The 21,634-nt window shown below is 42.6% G+C and overlaps 1 long non-coding RNA gene across 2 annotated transcripts; it reads right to left on the bottom strand.

Annotated features, from left to right (window-relative positions):
* Positions 1-5,366: 5,366 nt before the first annotated feature.
* LOC135488168 (uncharacterized) lies at positions 5,367-19,949 on the bottom strand. 2 transcript variants are annotated; one of them, XR_010446938.1, is made up of 7 exons: positions 19,652-19,949; positions 13,317-14,659; positions 11,936-12,054; positions 7,807-9,341; positions 7,380-7,455; positions 7,103-7,172; positions 5,367-6,882 (listed from the first exon to the last, which is right to left on the bottom strand). It is a non-coding gene; the product is annotated as an uncharacterized LOC135488168 (long non-coding RNA). The 2 variants fall into 2 exon arrangements; XR_010446939.1 differs by having other exon boundaries at positions 19,834-19,949.
* Between the last annotated feature and the right edge of the window lie 1,685 nt (positions 19,950-21,634).

Raw genomic sequence — 21,634 nt, 5'->3', positions numbered from 1 at the left:
CTTCTTGAAATGATACGAACAACATGATTTTTTTCCCTTCTTAACACGACTCACCAACTTTGAAATCCACTCGGTGTTAATGCCTAAGGTGTTAGTTTTATTGGTAATACAAAATGCCCATTTCCTTTCAAGAAATAGCCATTTTGTTAGTTCATACTTACCTATGGAACACTTTTGCATGTTACTCCATTTGGGCTCAAACACAAGAGTATCCCTTTAATTTTATAAAGGGAGAACTGAGTTAACAGCTCGGCCGCCAGGCGGCGCCCTGACCGATCCCGCGAGATCACACCGATCTCATGCCGCCATATTCAGTCTTACTCTTGAGCGTTAACAAAGAGTATGTCCCGCTTGTGGGGACGGCGGGAGGGCCGTGTTCCATAGGTAAGTATGAACTAACAAAATTGCCATTTCTTGTAAGGAAATGGGCATTTTGTGTCATTCAAACTTACATATGGAACACTTTTGCATCGAATCCCAGCAACCTATTGGAGATGAGAAACGAGGACTTACCTAAGGCTGAGCTGTTGTTCCATCAAGGAGGCACCACCGGCATAGTAGCTAGGGAGGACCGCCAGGGGAAAGAAATGGGGAGAACCGGGGGACCGGTATTTTGATCTCGGTATTACAATCGTATTTATAGAGAGTAATAGACCCATTCTCCGGAAAGCGCTATTGCATAATAAAAACCATCTTCTTTCCGGCAACAGAGCTTAGAGCAAGTAAGGCATGTTCAAGGGTGTAGAATGAGTTATTGCTAAACAACAATAAGAAATTGCGTCCTTTCTAGTCTACTATAGGGGTTTGCCTGGATTGTTGAAGATAGGGCATATCAAAAATGGCGCAAGATGCGCGTTTGACTCTTCAATCGCCCCCCCCCCCCCTCTTTTGATCTAGCTAGGAGCAAACAACATGCCCCGCAGACACAATCGGGCCGATTGTGTGCATGCCATCTACGAGGGAAGAAACGTCTCGTAGGTAGAAACGAGAGAATGTGGAGTGATTACTCCAACATGCAGCGGAAACGACTTCTTTTGAGGAGCAACTCCTCGGTAGTTAGTCCAGGAGGTGGCTAGTGCTCTAACTTCGTGCGCTTGTCCTATTTATGTAGAACTTTAGGGCCCTGACGGGACATAAAGTTCTGTCAGGAAGATCATAAGAGATCGTTCTTGACAGAGAGGGAATAGTAACCGGGGGCCGAGAGGCGGCCGGTCCCTGGTTCTTCGCCAGAAAGCCTGGACAGGTATGAAAGCCAGGATAACCTCCCCTCCCTCTCTAAAAGCCAGCTTCTTAAAAGAAAGTGCATGGAGCTCTGATCTCCGTTGGGCGGTAGCCAAGGCTACAATAAAGACCGTTTTGAGTGTCAGATATTTCATGGATGAAATAGACATGGGTTCAAAAGGATGCCTCATGGGCACCTTAAGGACAACAGAAATATCCCATTTAGGGGTGTCGTGAACCGGTCTAGGACGCTCTAATAACATTCCTCTGAAAAGAGGGGTTATTTGGTCCTCCCAACGAAGATCCCAGGTGCTTAAAACACGGAGGGTAGAAGCGATGGTGGACTTGTACCCTTTTATAGCCGTGACAGATAGTTGTCTTTCCGTGAATAATTCAATAAAGAAATCAACTAATCTGTATATAGAGGGAGAGATCGGATTAACTCCGTTCTCCCTGCACCAGGAAGTGAAGGTCGACCACTTTCCTTGATACACATCATGGGTTGACCCCCTTTGAGGTGCGGACATGCGTTTGACAGCGATGTCCGAAAAGCCTCTCTGGTGGAGATGCAACTGGATAAGTTCCAGGCGTGAAACTTGAAAAATCCAGGGTTCTGGTGGTAGCATCTCCCCAGGGGGTGCCACAGGAGGTGCTTCCAAGTCGGAAGACTCCTGGGGTGGTCTATCAGGAGCTCCAGCAAAGCTGGGAACCAGGCCTGATTTGGCCAGCAAGGTGCGATGAGAGTTATTCTCACCGGGTGGCTGGTCAAGATCTTGTTCAGGACTGGTTGGATAAGAGGGAGGGGTGGAAACGCATATGCGTTCAGCCCGACCCAAGAGGCTGTAAGGCTGTCGACTTCCAGGGCCTTTTCGTCCGGAAGTGGAGAGTAATAGATGGGAAGGCGATTGTTCAGCCTGGTGGCGAACAGATCTACCTTCGGAGATTGCCAAAGGCGACAAAGGTCGTCTACAATCTCCTGATGGAGTGTCCACTCTGTCTGGACTAGTTTGTCCTGACGGGACAGGGCGTCGGCAAGGATGTTGCGTTTGCCGGGTATGTGTCTGGCACATATCGATACTCCAAGGTAGGCACAAAGATGGTAAAGCTCCCAAGTTAGCTGGCAAAGAATGCCGGACTTTGTGCCTCCCTGTCTCCTGACATATGCTACAACTGTAGAATTGTCGGAGAACAGGGTTTCTCTCCGATTCTTCAGGTGAAGGGAAAGAGCCCTCACGGCTAGAAGGACAGCCTTCATTTCCAATATATTTATTGAAAGATTGGTCTCCTCCCTTGTCCATAGACCCCTTATGGACATGTCCCCGTTGTTCAGATGTGCTCCCCACCCTAGTAGAGAAGCATCTGTGAACAGGGACACTTCTGGGGGCGGTGGAGCAAGATCTACACCGCTTTGGAGACGAGTCTCCGACTCCTAGAAGTTCCAGACGTTCTTGAGTAGGTAGTGAGGTATCAATACCAGTTTGTCTAATGGGTCCCTGTGGGGTTTCCATAGAGACATCAGAAACATCTGGATGGGACGCATATACAGACGGCCGAGACGGATTTGGCCTGCTGCCGAATTCAGAAGGCCCAAAAGGCTCAAGCATCGCCTTGCGGGAGCTTGAGTCCTTCCTCTGAATTCTGCGACGAGATGAAGAATTTTCTTTATCCTGTCTGGGGGGGGGGGGGGGGGGGGGGAGGGGGGAGGGGGGGGGGAGGGGGGGGGGAGGGGGGGGAGGGTGGCATCATTTTCCCTAAGGCCGTAAGGAACCGAACTCCAACGTAAACGAAGTCTTGGGATGGCGCGAATTCTGACTTTGTTTCGTTGATAATCCAACCTGCGGAGACTACTTTTTGCTTTAGAACATGGAGTTTATGCAGTAGTAGTTTCCGCGATTTGCAACGGTGTAGCCAATCGTCTAGGTAGTGATGGAGCTTGAACCCCATCACGTGAAAGGGAGCGACGAAGGCTGTGACTATCATTGTAAAAATGAGGGGTGCCGATGCCAGACCGAACGGCAGGGCCCTGAATTGATACGTCTTTCCTTCGTAATGGAAACGAAGAAAGTGTTGATAGTCTGGATGGATCGGTACATGTAAGTACGCATCCGCTAGATCCATCGATACCGCCCAATAGTTGGGCTGTATCGCCGTTGCGATAGACATGGGGCCGGTTGCACAAAAGTTATGGTGATAAAAGTATGTTAGTTTATCTTTTTATGTTAAAGTCCCTAACTTAGCGTTAGCTAACATAACGCTAAAATTGAGTTTCACAAATCAATGTTAGGCCCAATGTTAACTAACGCAACTTTTAAGTAAATCAATGTTAGTTGCTAGGGACATTTCCCATAATGCATTTGGTCCTCATATTGAAAGCAAGACATGCAAGATAGCTGCCTCCATAGAGAATCATTCATCTCAAAAGACAAAAAGGGAGAGAAAACCACATTTTTCACACTCAGAAGCCGAAGTTTTAGTCGATGTTGTTATAAATGAACTTGGGATCTTGCGATCCAAGTTTTCGTCAGATGTGACAAACAAAATGAAAAAAAACAAATGGGATGAAATTGCCTTAATGGTTAGTTCCTTGGGAGTGGTCACAAGGACCGGGGATAACTGCAGGGAAAAATGGAACCAGCAGCTTTCAAAGGCGAAAGAGATCCATTCCCTGCAGCAAAAACACCAGAGAGGGACTGGCGGAGGGGGAAAGATGCCACAGGCCGACCCTACACTGCAGAGAATAATAGAAACAAGTCTATCGGCGTCTGATTCACAATGTGGTTTGTGAGGAGTGTCATAGTCGTCAACAGTGTAGCTTACGTATTTCGAAGACCAGTGGAATTGGCGGCGTCAAATTATTAGTGAAATTTATAATTTACAAATTACAAATTACAAATCGTTTATTGAAACCGTGTAAAAAGTTACATTTTACATAAGATGAAAGTACAATGACCATAAGTGCAGTGTGGACACATTCGGTAAGAAGAAAGAGTGGGAGAAGATTGGTGATCATAAATAGGTATGTAGTATTCAGCAGTGTTGACCTACAAGGTTCTAATATATATAGTAATCAGCTATACAGTCTTTCTTATCTGGTAAGCAAAAGGAAGTAAAATTGTCGTGGGGGGCTGGCGATTGTATTGGCTATGGCAGTTTATGGCACACGATTTGATGGAGAGAGTTTCATGCATTCATGTAAGTGTAGGACTGCAGCGTTATGCCAGCTATGAAAAGTTCGAAATGTGGCAACTATTTGAAACAATCGGCATCTATCACAGGTAGTCTATGATGTTTGTGAATTTATGATCATAACAATTTATTGCAATCAATGACTAAAATCCTTGTGGATGATGTTTAGGATGACCCATTTTCAGCTGGCAGAGAATGAAGCAGCCAGCAAAAGAATGAATACTCCAATGGCTGCAGATGACTGGAGACCAGGACCATTTATTCAGCCATAAGGTTGTTTCCTGTCAAGAATTGACCAGTTGTCAAGAATTGACAAGTTGAGAATGTGTCAACCATTCAAAACACCAAGACGAAATTTACTAGCAAACTCTACCATGAGGCTTGGCCAACCTATTCCAAAGATATGAATGAACAGCCTGAGGACAACGTCACAACCTGGGTTTGAGACCAAATGCAGGGACACTTATCTTCTATATTCATCAACATGCCTGACAGTTGGTGCCATCTAGCGCAAAGCATGATGAACTAAATAACTGGTGTGACATTGTTGTGGATTTGGTGGTGTGCAGCTGGAGGAGTGGACAATGTCACAACCAGGGTTCCTACATTATATACAGTGGAACCTCCGTTAGTAGACACCTCTCTATTAAAGACAACCTTTCCAATAAGGACACTAGTTTTGGTCCCAAATTGGTTGTTTCCATTCAATTTTGACTTCTCTAATCAGTCTTTGGGTGTTCCGAATGCTTGACACATTTCAAACATGTTTTGGTTGGAAACAACCCTACAGTCTTACACTTATGCATTTTCGTGTAAGCTCGGTGACGAAATGCTGCGACACTATTCGTCACCAACATGCTTGATGGGTGGTGCCATCGGCACAAAGGACGATGAATTAAATAACTGATGTGACATTGTCGCTGCATTTGCAGGTGTCCACATCGAGGAGTCTACTTTTTGTGGACACCTTTCTATTGAGGACAACCTCTTTAATAAGGACAGTAGTTTTTGGTTCCAAATTGGTTGTTTCCATTCAACTCGACTTCTCAGTTTAGGACACCTCTCTGTTAAAACAGCACTTTTCAGTCCCTGGGGCATTTCTGGAAATTTCATGCTATAGAGCAATTGGTTCAGCTAAGTGACAAGAACAGTACTATAAGACGGTTTTAAAAAGTTGAAAATTATTTATTTAAATGACATATGAATGGTTCAGCAGTAATTGGCAGTGTGCATTATGTAATGAAATATGATTTACATAATATAACATTTTTGTGACAAATAGTACAGATGATGGATAAATCGATACAGTGGATAGCTGTTAGAATATGCAATACATGCAATAGCATTTGTTTTTATTGAGATTTTGCGAGAACCAAGTGGTATTTTGACAAGATAATAGAAAGCCAATAACACTACAAGAACATGACTTCAATACATTGACATTGTAGTACTTGGTATACTAAAAATATTCAAAGATGGGTATCTTGAGTTAAAGTACAAGATGTATGAATGAAGGAGGCACTCGGGTAAGAAATGGTGTCGCTAATGAAAGATTAGAATTAAGACATATCTCTGTATTTCATGTGGTGTACTGACGAATGGAGCAGTTAGTTAGCAATTTTGTACATAGTTGGTGTGTCATGTTTATTCATACATCTTGCTATATAAAAGCGAGTGAGAGAGGCATTGTGACATTAGAGTGTTGTATATCTATAGAATATGTGACCCGTCACAGCAAAACCAGGTACATGTCGCACAGAAGATGAGCCTAAATGACACCAGGAGATAATGGAAGAAATTGATGTGCTTATATTTTACAAAAGGCAGACAATAGATAAATGAACAAACAGTCCGTCTCAACCTGCCAAGCTCAGAGCGACATGCGCCTGGTTTTGCTGTGACGGGTGACATATACAAAGTTTACATAAAACAAGATTTGTATGTTTATTTAGGAGGAGTACAAAAGTTGTATATAAAATGCCGACTTCATAATGATTTATAGGACACAAAATTTGACATGACAGCATTTTATAAAATATGAATAATCTATAATGAGAATAGTTTTGTAGCACCAATGATTTGAAAATACTGAATTTATTTATTGCATGAATAGAACACAAAAAACAAGATGATTACATGATTGTCACATGCGTGAAATATATTGTCATGGATGGGCATTGGGAACAAAAAGAATTGCTGTTATCAGCTGCATTGGTAGCGATTGCTTTAGCTGATTTTCAGAAACTGACAGGAATAAGAATGTTGATAGAGTGTTGAAAAAATATTTTTATAACATACATTGCATTCAAATAACACTAAGAAGTAGACGAGTACTAATTTCGCACACTTGAAAATATATGGACATTGACTGTCACTGGTAGTGGTAGTCGAGTAATTACATGCCATCAGCAGCACTAATTCAGACAGTTTTCGCTGTGCTTCAGTAACTGACTGGAATGACTAAGTTTGATTGTGCTGAAATGATACATAATAACGTACATTGCATAAACAAAATGATTACAAGATTTGTACTGTCTTGAAATATATGGACAGGGACAGTCACTGGAAGTTTGACATGCCATCAGTTGCACTGCTCCCGACAGTTTTCACTGTGCTTCAGTAACTGACTGGAATGACTAAGTTTGATCCTTCTGTATTTGCCTCCATTTGGATTTTGTGAACAAAAGTTACTAACCTTGTGTAATTGAAGTGTCGAATTCGCCTTGGTCGAAATGATATACAGTAAATAAATCTATTGAATGTTGCTGAAAAGAAAACATTTACTACGTTAGAAGCCATGTACATGATAACACCACCACCACCATTATCAATATCATCACATGTCAACTGGGGAATATGTGTAATATTTGTTCAAAACTTGCGTATATGGTATTTGCAGGTCTATTGTATTGTAACATATTTTTCACTTTCAAAATTAACTTTTTTACTAGAAATTATGAATCAATACTAACCGTAAGAAGCGTATGAAATTACAGAAGGCCTTCGTCGAAAAATGTAATGTACTTGCACTCATTCGTGTCATTAAACCTGAAAGCAGCACAGCATAACAGTGAAATTACCGTGACATCAATGGATGTCAAACTAACGTAGTGATGTAAATTTGAATTCGAAGTGCACAATTTCACAATTAAGGTTTTGAACACATTGAGAACTGAAAAACTTCATACAAATGCTTTCACACCAATGATATGATTGTGGCGCTCCTGATGAGGTATCGCCCTCTGCTAAGCAGCTTTGGTCGTAACTAGGGTAAATGTTTTTTTCAAGTGATATGAGCGATGCAATACCTTAGTTACCACCAGCGCCACGTAGCAGTCAATGAAGTTGTGCTGGTACCCCATTAACGTCATGCTTCAAATTTGAAGAAATTAATATTACCTTCATCAAGTACGTAATATTACACCAGGCCTTTGTCGAAAATGTAGATCTCGAAGTCTAACTGTAATGAAAGAAAACATCAATGTGACAATATGGTCTACTATGTATGAGGGGGAGAACGGGTATTTTCGGGACACTGGGATGGGCCGAAAATAACTGTCGGGATTCGGGATAGACACCCTTATTTTAGCGGGATTCGAGACAAGCCGTGTTTTGCGTCACGATTCGGCTAAAATTGCGTATTGGGAAACGGGATAAGCCTTTTTTCCTAACGTCGAGACAGTTACCCCCCCCCCTTCCCCGTTCCCACTCTCATGACATGTAAATTGTAGCATTGATTGTAGGCCTATTGTTACTCACAATCTATTTTTTTGTAATTGATACTGGTAGTATCAATGTGAAATATGCCACACGTTGGGAGCATGCAAGGCCTAGTAGTAGTACAATACACCATCATCACAATCAAATATTTCAAAAATACACTGTCAACGAGAGTGAATGTTCAACCATCAATCACGTTCAATCATTCTCAATTTTACAAATCACCAATCACAAAAAGAAATAATGATGCAATTTTCAAAATAGATGAGATTTGACCACTGGTATAATTCCGCCATCTTGGATATCGGCATTTTCACGGACTGTGCGTCGTGATAAATAAGGAAGAAGTAAGACAAGTTCCTGTTCCAAACAAAGTGGCAAATGCCCCGAGTTTATTACGCTCAAGGATTAAGTAAACGATCACATACAAAACAAGGCCCAGATTGGCCGAGGCCTAATCAACAATATGGTTACCTAGCAAAGTCCGGGCACAACAGCACTGGTCAAAAGTAACTAGGGGCCGGTAATCTACGACATTCTCCCCCCATTGGAGGAACTTCACTCCAATCCAAATTAAGGGAACAGGGATCAAATAAATAATAGTTATGACCAATACTGCAATGCACAACCTCAGGCAAGGCAACACAGATAGTAATGAATCCAAGGGAAAGTTAAATCTACAATGCAACATCGATTTATGATTTCACTTGAAACAGGAATTATTATTGCGAAATATATTAGACTGAAATTAAACTGCCGACACATATTACCGTGATTCTCTAATAAATACAAATGTTGTAACCTTACTAAACCAAGTACTCTGGATTTACATTATCTTAACCTCCAAGCTACCTCTCCACTGATAGAGAGCTTAACAAGGACTGTTACTGTAATACATAATGAAATTCAAACGCGCAGGTTTGAAGGAAACAACACAGTGCAATATTACATCCATAACACCGGAAACCACGGATCAAAAACACACAACGTCACGTTCCGCAGAGTTACTACACCCTCTGCCTATTCATCGCTCCCTGAATTGAAATGACAGAGTAACTACACCCTCTGCATTTCATCGAATTACTTCTGATACTGGGCAGAGCACGTCGTACACCCACATCAGTAACACCGGAATGCCGAACACCGTAACGAAGCTTCAATTAGGGCCGAACAAACTCCGTGGTGGTGAACAGGTGTCTATAAATCTGTAAGTCCTAAATAAGTATTATAATAATTAATCATGCAAATACAATTACAAATCTAACTGGACGGCTGGTTTTACAATACGTCCTGATCGAGTTGTTCTGACTACCGGATCTGTATGACAAGAGCCACCTGATGCTTGACATTCAACCAAAGGAATATTATCACTGACTTCCAAGTCATACAATCGCTGTACTGCACGAGAAATGGTCCCCTTCGAAGTCTTCAACTTCACCGATCTAATCACACCATCCCTCCCCGGGAAAACCTCAATCACAACACCCATTGGCCATTTCATCCTTGAAACATTGTCCTCACTGATGAGCACTACTGAACCCAACTTCAAGCTACAACGAGGTACAAATTCCTTCAGAGCAGGAGGTAAATTTCTCAAATAATCTTGACTCCAACGCAACCAGAATTCATCAAGCCGCAACTGGCGAACTGTTTCCCTGTCAGAGAGTTCCTTCCTACCTACTACCAAATCATCTAAGTCGATATTGTCGGGGACAAATCCAGCCACTCTACCAATCAAGAAATGAGAAGGAGACAACGGGATCTTGGAATCAATATTATCCCCCACAAAGGTCAACGGCCTCGAATTCACACAAGATTCGACGTCACACAAAGTTGTCTCTAATTCTACTCGAGTAAGACACTTCCTGCCCAAAGTTTTCTTCAGAGCAGACTTCACAGAACCGATTAAGCGCTCATAATAGCCACCCCACCAAGGAGCTCTAGGCACCAGATGTCGCCATTGAGGACTATTTGAACCAAAGTAGCTTCTCAACTGCGCTTCAGCACCCAAGAAGGTTTTGGCATTATCTGAGTAGAAAATTGCAGGCAATCCCCTCCTTGCAGAAAATCTACGAAAGGCTAGAATGCAGTCAGCCATCGAGAGAGAATCGGTTAACTCGAGATGAACCGCTCTGACGACGGCACATGTGAACAATAGAATGTATAACTTCCGACCAGGCAAATCCACACTTTACAAAGGACCGCCATAATCTAGACCAGTAACTGAGAACACTGGAGCCTGGGTAACTCTCATCTTGGGTAATGGAGCCACTGGTTGACAACAAGCCTTAGAATCTAAATGCCTACAAGCTACACATTCCCTCTTGACCTGCTTAGCTAAACGCCGAAGCCCTACAATCCAGTAACCCACCTTCAATGTTGAAACCAGCGTATCGACCCCCGCGTGGTCGAGGAACTGATGCTGCTGCCTAACCAACGTCAAACATAAGTGACACTTGGGCAATATGATCGGATGTTTCTCCTCAAACGTTAAATCAGAAAACTGCAACCTTCCCTTGACTCTGAGTAAGCCATCATTTCCCAAAAATGGAGTCAAAGATGCAATGGGAGAAGTTTTAAGGACAGCACCTCCCCCCCTCAAAGCAGCCAACTCCGCGAAGTAGTGATCTCTCTGTAAAGATTGAAATAAAACAACCTTAGCATCCAACAACTCCTGATATGAAAGGTCACAACCATAAATCCTCTCAGAGACCGGCCTCCTCAAATTATGACAGAATCTACGGACATATCCAACTATATTGATAGCCTTTTGAAACCTTCCCCAACGCTCGAATTTAAAGACACGGGGGGGACTCTCAGTAGCCCTACCTGTACCTACAGTTAACGAAACGCCAGCCTTCCTCTCAAATTCATCATCAACTGGTAACCAAATGGCAGCCTCACAAGTAAAACTCAAATTCTCAACTAACCACTTGGGGCCATGCAGCCACAACCTAGAAGAAATCAGCGTTTCGGCTAGTACCCCTCTCGTTACCATATCAGCTGGATTATCTACTCCTGCACAGTGGAACCAACGACGTGGATCAGAAAGGTCACGGATCTGAGCAACCCTATTGTCTACAAATGATTTCAAACTACTTGGTTCTGAATGAATCCAGCTCAATGCAACCGTCGAGTCAGACCAATAAGTACAACTAGTAACAGCAGGTAATCTCAGAGCTCTGCACACAAATGACACCAACCTTGCGCATAACAGAGCACCCAAGAGTTCTAATCTAGGCAAAGTTTGCCTTTTCAAAGGAGCCACCTTTGCTTTAGATATGACTAGACTAGTATCAAATGACCCAGATCTATTTGGAATTCTAAGATACACACATGCACCATAGCCTTTCTCTGAAGCGTCTCCAAATCCACACACCTCAATGTTACATAATTTCTTCCATTCTGAATCAAAATAGCAACGAGGAATCTGCCACTGATGTAAGAGTTCGAGCCCAAAAACCCACCTCGTAAACCTGTCGGAATATTCTCGTGGTACCTCCTCATCCCAAGATAAGCCTAGTCACCACAACTCTTGGAACAAGATCTTCACCATTGAACATCAGAAAGGGGTTCAAAAAACCCAAGGGATCAAAAAGCCGAGCTATGTAACTAAGGACAACCCGCTTTGTGACCACAACATTAGTAGGGACCCCTATGCCACCATAAGAGAAACAATCTAGCCTAGCAAGCCATTTTAAACCTAGCACCTTGATTGTATCTGCATCTAAATACTTGGAGTCAAATTCTCGGAATAACATTTCTGAGACCTCTGAATCGTTGGAACACCATTTGGCGAATGACATACCTGCAGATTGCATAATGTTGTCACCATCTATAAACAAGGCACGACCTTCGCTAACCGTATCTGCACCGGACAACCAGTCATCACAATACAAGTTCTCTTGAAGCTCCTCAATAGTCTTGCTGAAAGGAAGAGTAGAGAGATGATATTTGATCGTGGCATTTAACAAGAATGGGCTACACTTGTTTCCAAATGGGACTCTTACAAATCTCATGACCCTAGTTACCCCATCATGGAGCCAAAGGAACCGATGGACATCCTGGTCCTCCTTTCTAACCTTGACCTGTAGAAAAGCCTTGGTAACGTCAGCCGTTAAAGCCACCGGCCATCTTCTGAATCTAACCAAAATCTCAGTAAGGTTGGGCAACAGACTAGGCCCAGTTTCCATACAATCATTGAGCGAGACTCCATTGAAGCCCTTGGCTGACGCATCAAAAACTGGACGAACCTTTGTGGTCAAGCTAGATGCCCTTAATACAGGGCGATGGGGCATATAGAACACTGGATTGCTAGTGAACAATTCACTACTTGGGACCTCTTCAATAACACCATTTTGTTCCATTTCCACGAGGGCACCATCATAGAGTTCAGACAAATCAGGATTCTTTTGCAGTTTACGTGTTAAACTGCCGAGTCAACTAGCTAGCTTCTCATTATCTAACAACCGAGAGGTAACCCTTCCTTCCTTCCAAGGCAAAGACACCTCATAACGGCCTTCACTTTCAACAAAGGTCACCGTTTCATTGAATCTCTGCAACACTGGATCAACTAAACCGACCTCAGTCTCCCTTGGACTTATACCAATCGACTCTAAGTCCCACAATTGACTAAGGTTTAGCTCTGGAATTTCGTTGAGACACAACATCGGGTGAGCAACTTTAGTCTTGGCCTACCACCTTTCCAAGACCCACTCACCACCCATCCAAACTTGGTCTCCTGGGCAACAGGACCTCCGTCTAGCCTAATTAGGCCCTGTTCGATGAAACTCCAATAGAAATCCTGGCCGACCAAGATATGGGTTTACCAATTATCGGAACCTCAACTGCAACTAGAGATTGTTCAACAGGACTATCTTTCCGATTACACCTTGCCACGCCATTCAAACTTACTCCATAGATGTTGCGCAATTCGCTCCTACTGGTCTTATTACCACCAAAGGCCGCATATGCAATATGTTGTGAGGTAACCCACTCGGGCTGAATCTTATTGACCAAATCGCTTGTTATATGAGACCTGTCTGACCCACTGTCGAACAGCAGAGTGGCTTCTGTCATACCCTTGTTACCAATAACTTTCACCTTGGCAGTCTGTAAAACCACCGTAAATTTCTGATCTGTGGATGCAACACTAACATGTGACGTAACATGATTTCGAGCACTCGTACCTTCGCCAGAAGTCCTGCCTTGTCCACCACCACGATGTCTGCTCGTCCTCTTCCGCTGACGCGAACCATTTGACGACGCTTCGTTACTGGTCTCTGATAACCTCGGCGCTGCACAGATCAAACTATGATGTCGCTTGCCGCATTTCCTGCACGTTGCGACACATCCGCGGGCCCGATGTCCTTTGCAAAGGCAAGAAAAACAAAGATCATTAGCCCTAAGTTTATCTTTCCGTTCCTCAATATTCAACCTAAGAAAGTCTCGACATTTAAACGTTAAATGACTTTGATCACAGAGTTCACATCTAACCGATGAATGCGACACGGCACCAGACGATGACTGGAGAGCTACTGCTGATGAAAAATGGTCCTCTAGACCTGCTGAAGATTTCATAACAGATACAGTATCTTTGAACGTGTCTGACCGTTCTCGCCTTTCGATTTCTGTTTGCAAGAATTTCATGAGATAGGACAAATCACTCTCTTTCCCTTCCCCCAAACGTGACCATTCCATTCGAATGTCCTGAGGCAACCGAGAGAGTAGAAGGGGTGTTAGGAACAGGCCGTACTTTTCATCGTCAACGTCGAGGGCCTCTAAACTACGAATATGGACATTCAAATCATCCCGCAATTTCCACAAGTCTGCAACGGTGGAATCGGTACTAACTGGAGTTGACATACTTAATAATGACTGAATATGTGAAAAACGAATTCGTTCCTTACGCCCATAACGCTCTTTTAAAATGTCACAGGCAACTTGATAATGCGCTTCAGTCAATGTTAAACCTTGTATTGCAAGTATGGCTTCCCCTTCAAGCAACGATTGTAAATATGTAAACTTATTTATTACTGGAATGTCTGCAGCATCGACAATCGCCACAAATTTGTCCCAAAACGTTTGCCATTGGGTGATATCACCGCTAAACTTTGCAAGTTCGAGTTTGGGGAGCCGAGCGGATGACAAATGTCCAGAAGTCGAGCTGCGACGGGAGCCAACTGTCATGGCGGGCCCCGTAGCAGTCAACTCGGCCAATATTCTGATCGCCTCGAGTCGAACTTCGATCGATTTATTTCAAACAATACTGGCCTTTTCTATATCGTCCTCTACGTCTTCTTCCTTGGTAAACAGCTTCTGGATTTCACCTTGTACTGCATCAACTGAAGCGAGGCGTTTGTCAAACTCTTCCAGTTGATATTGAAGCTTCTCTTTAGTCAGGCCAGCCGTCCGCAGCATTAACGAGTATAACGCGTCCGTCTCCCTCGTCAGCCACCCTCTAGCCGCCGCTCGCGATAACTTGAGCTTCTCCATGTTGTTCTTTACCGGGTTTCGGCACCAATTTCACGGACTGTGCGTCGTGATAAATAAGGAAGAAGTAAGACAAGTTCCTGTTCCAAACAAAGTGGCAAATGCCCCGAGTTTATTACGCTCAAGGATTAAGTAAACGATCACATACAAAACAAGGCCCAGATTGGCCGAGGCCTAATCAACAATATGGTTACCTAGCAAAGGCTGGGCACAACAGCACTGGTCAAAAGAAACTAGGGGCCGGTAATCTACGACAGGCATCATCATCATCATCATCATCATCAATAATATCTAAGGCAGTTGCCTGTGGATATGGATATTGCCGGTTTGCAAATGCTTTTGAAACGCGAGCCGCGCAGGTGTGGTTGGTGTTGAGCTATAGTGTTGAGCTTGTTCTACAGTATGTTTCATTGCAGTGACATCACAACTTAAAACATTGTCCTTTGACTCTCTCGCTAGGCAGTTTCAAAAATGAGGTGCCTAGCCAACGTTAATTCCCTTAAAAGTCAAATCTAAGGTCTCGCCAAGTTTTGTCCAGGGCGGCCTTGAAGCCCTGTACGGCATCGTCACCACCACTTCAAATTCTAAAGTCTTATTCAGGCCTAATATGTGTCACCTGCTGTGGTAAAATGGCTTGTTTTATCAATAAATAACAAAATATGATCTTTGTAAATAAAATCGGAGATCTTCTGGTGTGTTTTTATGTGAATTTATTACGAACTATCAATGCAGCGCAGGGCAGCCATCGTGTTCTCATGCGTAGTGGCGATGCGATAGCCATCCGCGGCACTGCTTTTCAAGATGGTGGCAATTGCCCAGTGCTAGAGGCGTTGTAAGGAAAATTGAGAGCAGGCCCCGAATGAATGAACTCTCAACGATATATATATATTATCGTAATTCCAGCACAACTGTTCAACAATGAACGTCCACCGACAATCCCACTTAACGAATATTAATATCAATTCATATCATGTATCTTAAAACGCTTTTATTTCATTTTAAAAAGAGTTATCGAGTGAACGATGACCTCCTACCGTACCCTCGAAATAAACAGCCAAAATGACCACAAAAACACCTTTCTAGAAAAAAACAGCGATTTTTACGAAATAAATGTCATCAGAGACGAAACTAGACACTAATTTAGCTAGGTATGCACAGTAATAGTACCTGAAGTGATCGATTTCAAGGAGAAAATACACTGAAAACAACTTTTCAGGAACAGAAATAAGGGTTGCCTGTACTTTCCGGAAAGTTGGAAAGTTGGAAACCTGGAAAGTTGGAAACCTGGAAACCTGGATATAACTTCCTGCTATGTGGCGCTTGTCATCCACTTGTGTCAGTTAAAGGGATCTTTGGCTGGATGGATGATGTAACAAGGTACTCGCTAGGTGGCGCTTGACATAACAGGGTACTTCCCGCTAGGTGGCGCTTGTCATCCACCTGTGTCAGTTAAAGGGATCTTTGGCTGGAAGGATGATGTAACAGGCTCTTTGGCTTGATGGATACTTCCTGCTAGGTGGCGCTTGGTATCCAGCTCTGTCATTTGAAGGGCTCTTTGGCTAGATGGATGATGAAACAGGGTACTTGGCGCTTGACATCTAGCAGTGTCATTTATTAAGGGATGTTTGGCTGGATTAATTTTAAGTTGTCCTCCCATGAAAAGTCCTAATAATTGGACATGTATGGCAAGCCATTTGACGTCATCAACACTTGATCGAGCGGTCACCACGTGACAAATGCAGACTGCAGACTACTCTTATTTACTTGACAAAAATGTTTTATATACATTTGTAATTATAATTATGAACCCCCTGCTGTAGGTGTCACTGGGCCACCAGCCACGTGCTGTATCATCTGATGGTATGTATGGCACGCCAAAGCGGAATTATTTCAACCCTGTACAAAATATTAGCAACATTTTAAAAACGATCCAACATTTTCAGAAAACAAGCCAACATTAGCGGAATTATTTCAACCCTGTACAAAATATAAGCATTATTTAAAAAAAAGATCCAACATTTTGAGAAAACAAGCCAAAATTTTTTTTGACATTTAGAAAAATTCGTTGGAAAAAAATTATTTTGGGGTCAAACTTTTTTTCTTCATAAAAAAACTTTTAAAAATTCATTATTTCGTAAAAAAAAAAATTTTAATTTTTTTTCTTCTCTTGAAAATATTTTCCCGCAACATTTTTTTTAAAATGTTGACAAAATTTTACGGCAATATTTATTTTCGTTCAAGATTTTTTTCTTGCAACATTTTTTTTCGTCAATAATTTTTTCGTCCAACAACGAGCGCCACCTGTGAACAACTAATTGAACTATATCCCCTCGAGACGAGGTTTAGCTACGGGGTACTTCTGGCATGTTTCTTTACACGAATATCTTACGCACGTGGTTGTCACTCGTCATGAATGTGTCAGTGTTAGATTTTTACCGTCATTAAATTACATAAGTTAAACCCCTACAAACACGACAAACAATTTAAATTTTCAACATACGAACGATCAGAATTCCCGACCTGCTATGAGTATGAAGTACCCCAGCTTAACCTCGTCCCTGCGCGCGAGTTCAATTAGCAGTTCATAGGTGGCGCTCGTTGTTGAACGGAAAAAATGTTGAACGAAAAAAATGTTGCCAAGAAAAAATCTTGAACGAAAATAAATGTTGCAGTAAAATTTGTCAAGATTTTTTTTTTTAAATTGCGTGGAAAATATTTTTAAGAGAAGAAAAAAATGTAAACGAATTTTTCAAAGTATCACGAAAAAAAAGTTGTTGGCTTGTTTTTTCAAAATGTTGACATGAGTCTAAAAAATGTTATCTTTTTTTGAAAGATTGTCGGGTATATTTTTGAAAGTTTAAATAGTATTTCTTCTCTGTTGCCAAGAAATTTGTAGTTGCTAATATTTTTTCAGGGTTGAAATAATTCCGCTTTGGCGTGCCATAGGTATGTCCTCTAGAAATTGCTGGCTCATCAGAATGATGAGGGCATCCACATGTTAGGTTTCAGAATAGCTCCTCGATAGCCCATCTTGGCCGCAATGTTTATTCGACCAAGAAGTTCAGAATGAGATAGCCTGCGGCTAAAGTAAATAAGGTGAGGATATGGGTCATGAGTAATTATGATGATGTAATTCCCATGGAAGTTTAATCCCTTCTACGGTAATACCAAGGATACAGCTAATGCATCCTGAACTCAGGCCAACACTCGGCACTAACGACCGTTACAACTGTACTTCGCCCCGGGAGCAGGACAATTCCCCCCCGGACAATTGCCCCCGGACTATTCCCCCCCAGACAATTCCCCCCTGGACGATTCCCCCCGAGGACAACTCCCCCCTGGACAATTCCCCCCCGAGGACAACTCCCCCCTGGAAAGTTTACTCCGTTGCCGCGTTATGTTTAGATTTATTCTGTGAGTTATCATAATTCTAGTGCAAAAGTATGCTTCATAACTGATGACACTTCGGTGAAAAATACATGTACAGGTAGCATGTATTTTTTTTTAAATTCTGAATAAAGTTGTTCTTTGAGTTTGATCATCATCATTGGCATCTTTTTGCGTGACCGACGTTGTCCTCGGGGGGAATTGTCCAGGGGGGAGTTGTCTTAGGGGGGGAATCGTCCTCGGGGGGAATCGTCCAGGGGGGAATTTTCTGGGGGGAATAGTCCGGGGGGCAATTGTCCGGGGGGGGAATTGTCCTAGAACCCTTCGCCCCTGCCTCCACTAAACATAAGTAGCTTTGTGCACAATGCCGTAGTGCAGTTATTATGCGTATGCGTTTGCTGAAACTTGGTATTTATGGTGTTTATAGATCAGTCTACACAACGGTAATGCTGAAGTTGAAATTCAGTGTCTATTATCGCAATTGGACTTTTCCAATATGAAACGTACTTTTTAACGAACGGCATATGTCTTTAATTAGTAGGTGTCTTTGAAAAAGAAAATTTGAGATATAATAAAACTGTGTGTAGGAACAAGGTGACAAACAATAACAATATTGTAAAAAAAGTTAACAAAAAGCAACTGCTGAGATGGTCCGTTAATTCCAGACCTTGACCTTTATTGACGCTTGAGAAAACCCCAGCTCTGCGGACTGCCTGCACCATGCATTTTCTTTCTACCCGCCGCTTGCCCAACACCTTACTCAAGTATTAGTAACCATCTGGCTGCCAAGGGTCTTGCTAATAAAGGACCCATACAATTATCTCTGTGATCCATCAGCAAAGTGTCTTGCCAAAGGACCAAATCTTTATCACCTATCATTACATAACATAAACTCTCCCCTCTGGGAGTTCTGTTCCTACACATATATGGATAGACACACATATACAGTGATGATTGAGATGGTCCCCCAACACTTGGCACGTGGGAAGTACCTGGTTACATCATCCATCCAGCCAAAGATCTCTTTAACCTACACAGGTTATTGACAAGCGCCATCTAGCAGGAAGTACCCTGTTATGTCAAGCGCCACCTAGCCAGTATCCTGATACCTCTTCCATCCAGCCAAAGATCCCTTTAAATGATACAGCTGGATGACAAGCGCCACCTAGCAGGAAGTACCCTGTTACACCTTCCGTCCAGCCAAAGATCCCTTTAACTGACAGAATTGGATAACAAGCGCCACCTAGCGGGTACTGTTACATCATCCATCCAGCCAGGGAGCCCTTTAAATGATACAGCTGGATGACAAGCGCCACCTAGCAGGAAGACCTAGTTCACATTCCAGGTTTCCAACTTTCCAGGTTTCCAGGTTTCCAACTTTCCGGAAAGTACAGGCAACCAGAAATAAGATCACATTGTGAATAACATTCGAAAAAGATGCAGCATTCAAAGGCATCACTGGTGGATTTGAGTCTGCAGGTAGGTACACCAGGCTCCGATTTAGCCTAATTAGGCCATAAAACACTATCTACTTCTACCAGCATATATTTCTGAACATAGGCCTAAGCCTTACATAGGTCTAGATTTCATAGCCTGATGTCAACCTTCAAAAACATTGGTGGAATTAAGCTCAACTCGGCCCTACCCTGGCTAAGTTCAAAGTATGTCGTCTGGTGCCTGCATCGATATTGGCACTCTGCCAGCCATTTCTGTTGGACTTCCTGTGTGTATAGCGACCATGTGTACATGCTGACATGACAGTGCATGCATGCATTTTTCAAGCGGCCGAAAGTACAGCTTTTCATGACCGTCACTTAGAAATAGTACCATAGTAGTTGACTTCATAGCTCTATAAATCAAATTCATCAGCAGATAAGGCAGTTTAACTGCACAAAAGTACAGAAAATGTGGTTATTTGCTGCTCCAAACACACGCCTGCAAACTTCCCGACTCCATATTTCTAAACGCACTGAGCATGCCCAGTAAGTGTTTGGAACGCAACGTTTGCAAATAGTACTATACAGGGTGAAACAGAAATAAGTTCCAATATAAATATTTGTTAATACTTTTAATTTATTCAATAAGTCATGTGAATTACCTCAAATAATTAACAAAATGATCGCAATTGTACACATTAGGCCTATTGTTAAGCTGACATCACCCTGTTTTAATGGAATATCATAGAAATTTGGATTTTCAATGGATTTAATTACAATTTATTGATTTTTCCCGCCAATTTATGTGATTCATTCCCTTTAAACTTTAAAACTTTCATTTGTTAATATTTTCAGTAACCACACCTATAAAGGCTACAGCAGCAGTCTCCCTCCCTGCTACATTACCTGATCTGGCTGGTTGGACTCCTGGTAAGTTCAATTTAAAGGTGCTGGAAGCTCGATGATAAATATGCCCATGTCAATTAAGAGCCGAGTATTTCTTAGACTATGATACATTACATTGGTACCGGTATACAATGGAAGAAATACAAGTAGGCCTACTGAGAAACAGAAAGCGACTGTAGTGACCCGGTTAGACATCATGCGTCTTTAATTTAGAAATAGTAAAATTATTTTTTATGATAATTTCATTTAATTTTTCAGTAAATCAAGCTGCAGATGTTGATGTCGACTGCTCAGATGCAGTGGTTGTGGCAACCTTCGATCGTCAACCACACGAAACACACATAGAGGGAGCCACAATAATTCTAGGTATGCTATTAGATACAGGTTCGGTCTTTCAGTAGGCTATTAGGCCCGGGGTCTAATACTGTATCGATGCTGATAGCCTTGCCCACACCTCATATATCAAGGCATTTGCATTTTGGATATTTGAATCTATATTTGCCAGAGTTTTGGTTGCAAAACATTTTGTGACCTTTCGTGATTTGATATTTATCATCATATAGGCCGAACTGTCATTTTTTATTCTAGATTCTCAACAGACGATGACAGCCACTGCAATGACTGCCCCAAAATCTCCAGCCAAAAAGAAGGCCAAACTGTGCAAAGTCACTGGTGAGTAGTTGGGACTCTAGAATGGCGAAAGCCTTTCTTGATTTTAAGCAGTCCCTACATGAATCAATCAAATGTGCTAAAATGAGCTCTGGCCGTTCACAAAGTGACAAAATTGAAGTGCTGTGTGATCCATTTAACCCGTCATAATTTGTTTCATTCTCTCCTAGGTGCCAGGAAAGCACATGCGAAGGGTCTGCTGACAGACGCCATGTGCCGACAGGAGACTCAGCAGGATGTATTTAACATGCAGCTTGAGGTCCTTGAGGCAACTCTTGTTACGCAGAAGGCCACAACACGTACTCAAGAAGTTCTTCAGAAAGAGGCTGCTTTCTTGGGAACCAAGAAAATGTGACTGTAAAAGCCGGGGGAACATGGATTTTGAAGGACCTGGATAGCTTGCTTCTCCAGTAATGTCGCGACCTCTGCTTGGAGGGCAGAGGTCTTGACTGGGTCCTTCGGTGGCTGAACTGGGGTTGGATATATGGTAGTCGGGGAGGGGGGGGGGGGGGTACGGTTGAAATCTAGTTTCACTCCGTACCTCAACATGTTTGGGACTGGGGACCTCTTGGGGCACCAATCGTCCCAAACGTCTGCAAATTTTTGCAGACGGCCCC

Source organism: Lineus longissimus, chromosome 5 (assembly GCF_910592395.1).
Source record: "Lineus longissimus chromosome 5, tnLinLong1.2, whole genome shotgun sequence".
NCBI lineage: Eukaryota > Metazoa > Nemertea > Pilidiophora > Heteronemertea > Lineidae > Lineus > Lineus longissimus.
This window is presented reverse-complemented; position numbering and strand designations above follow the sequence as displayed.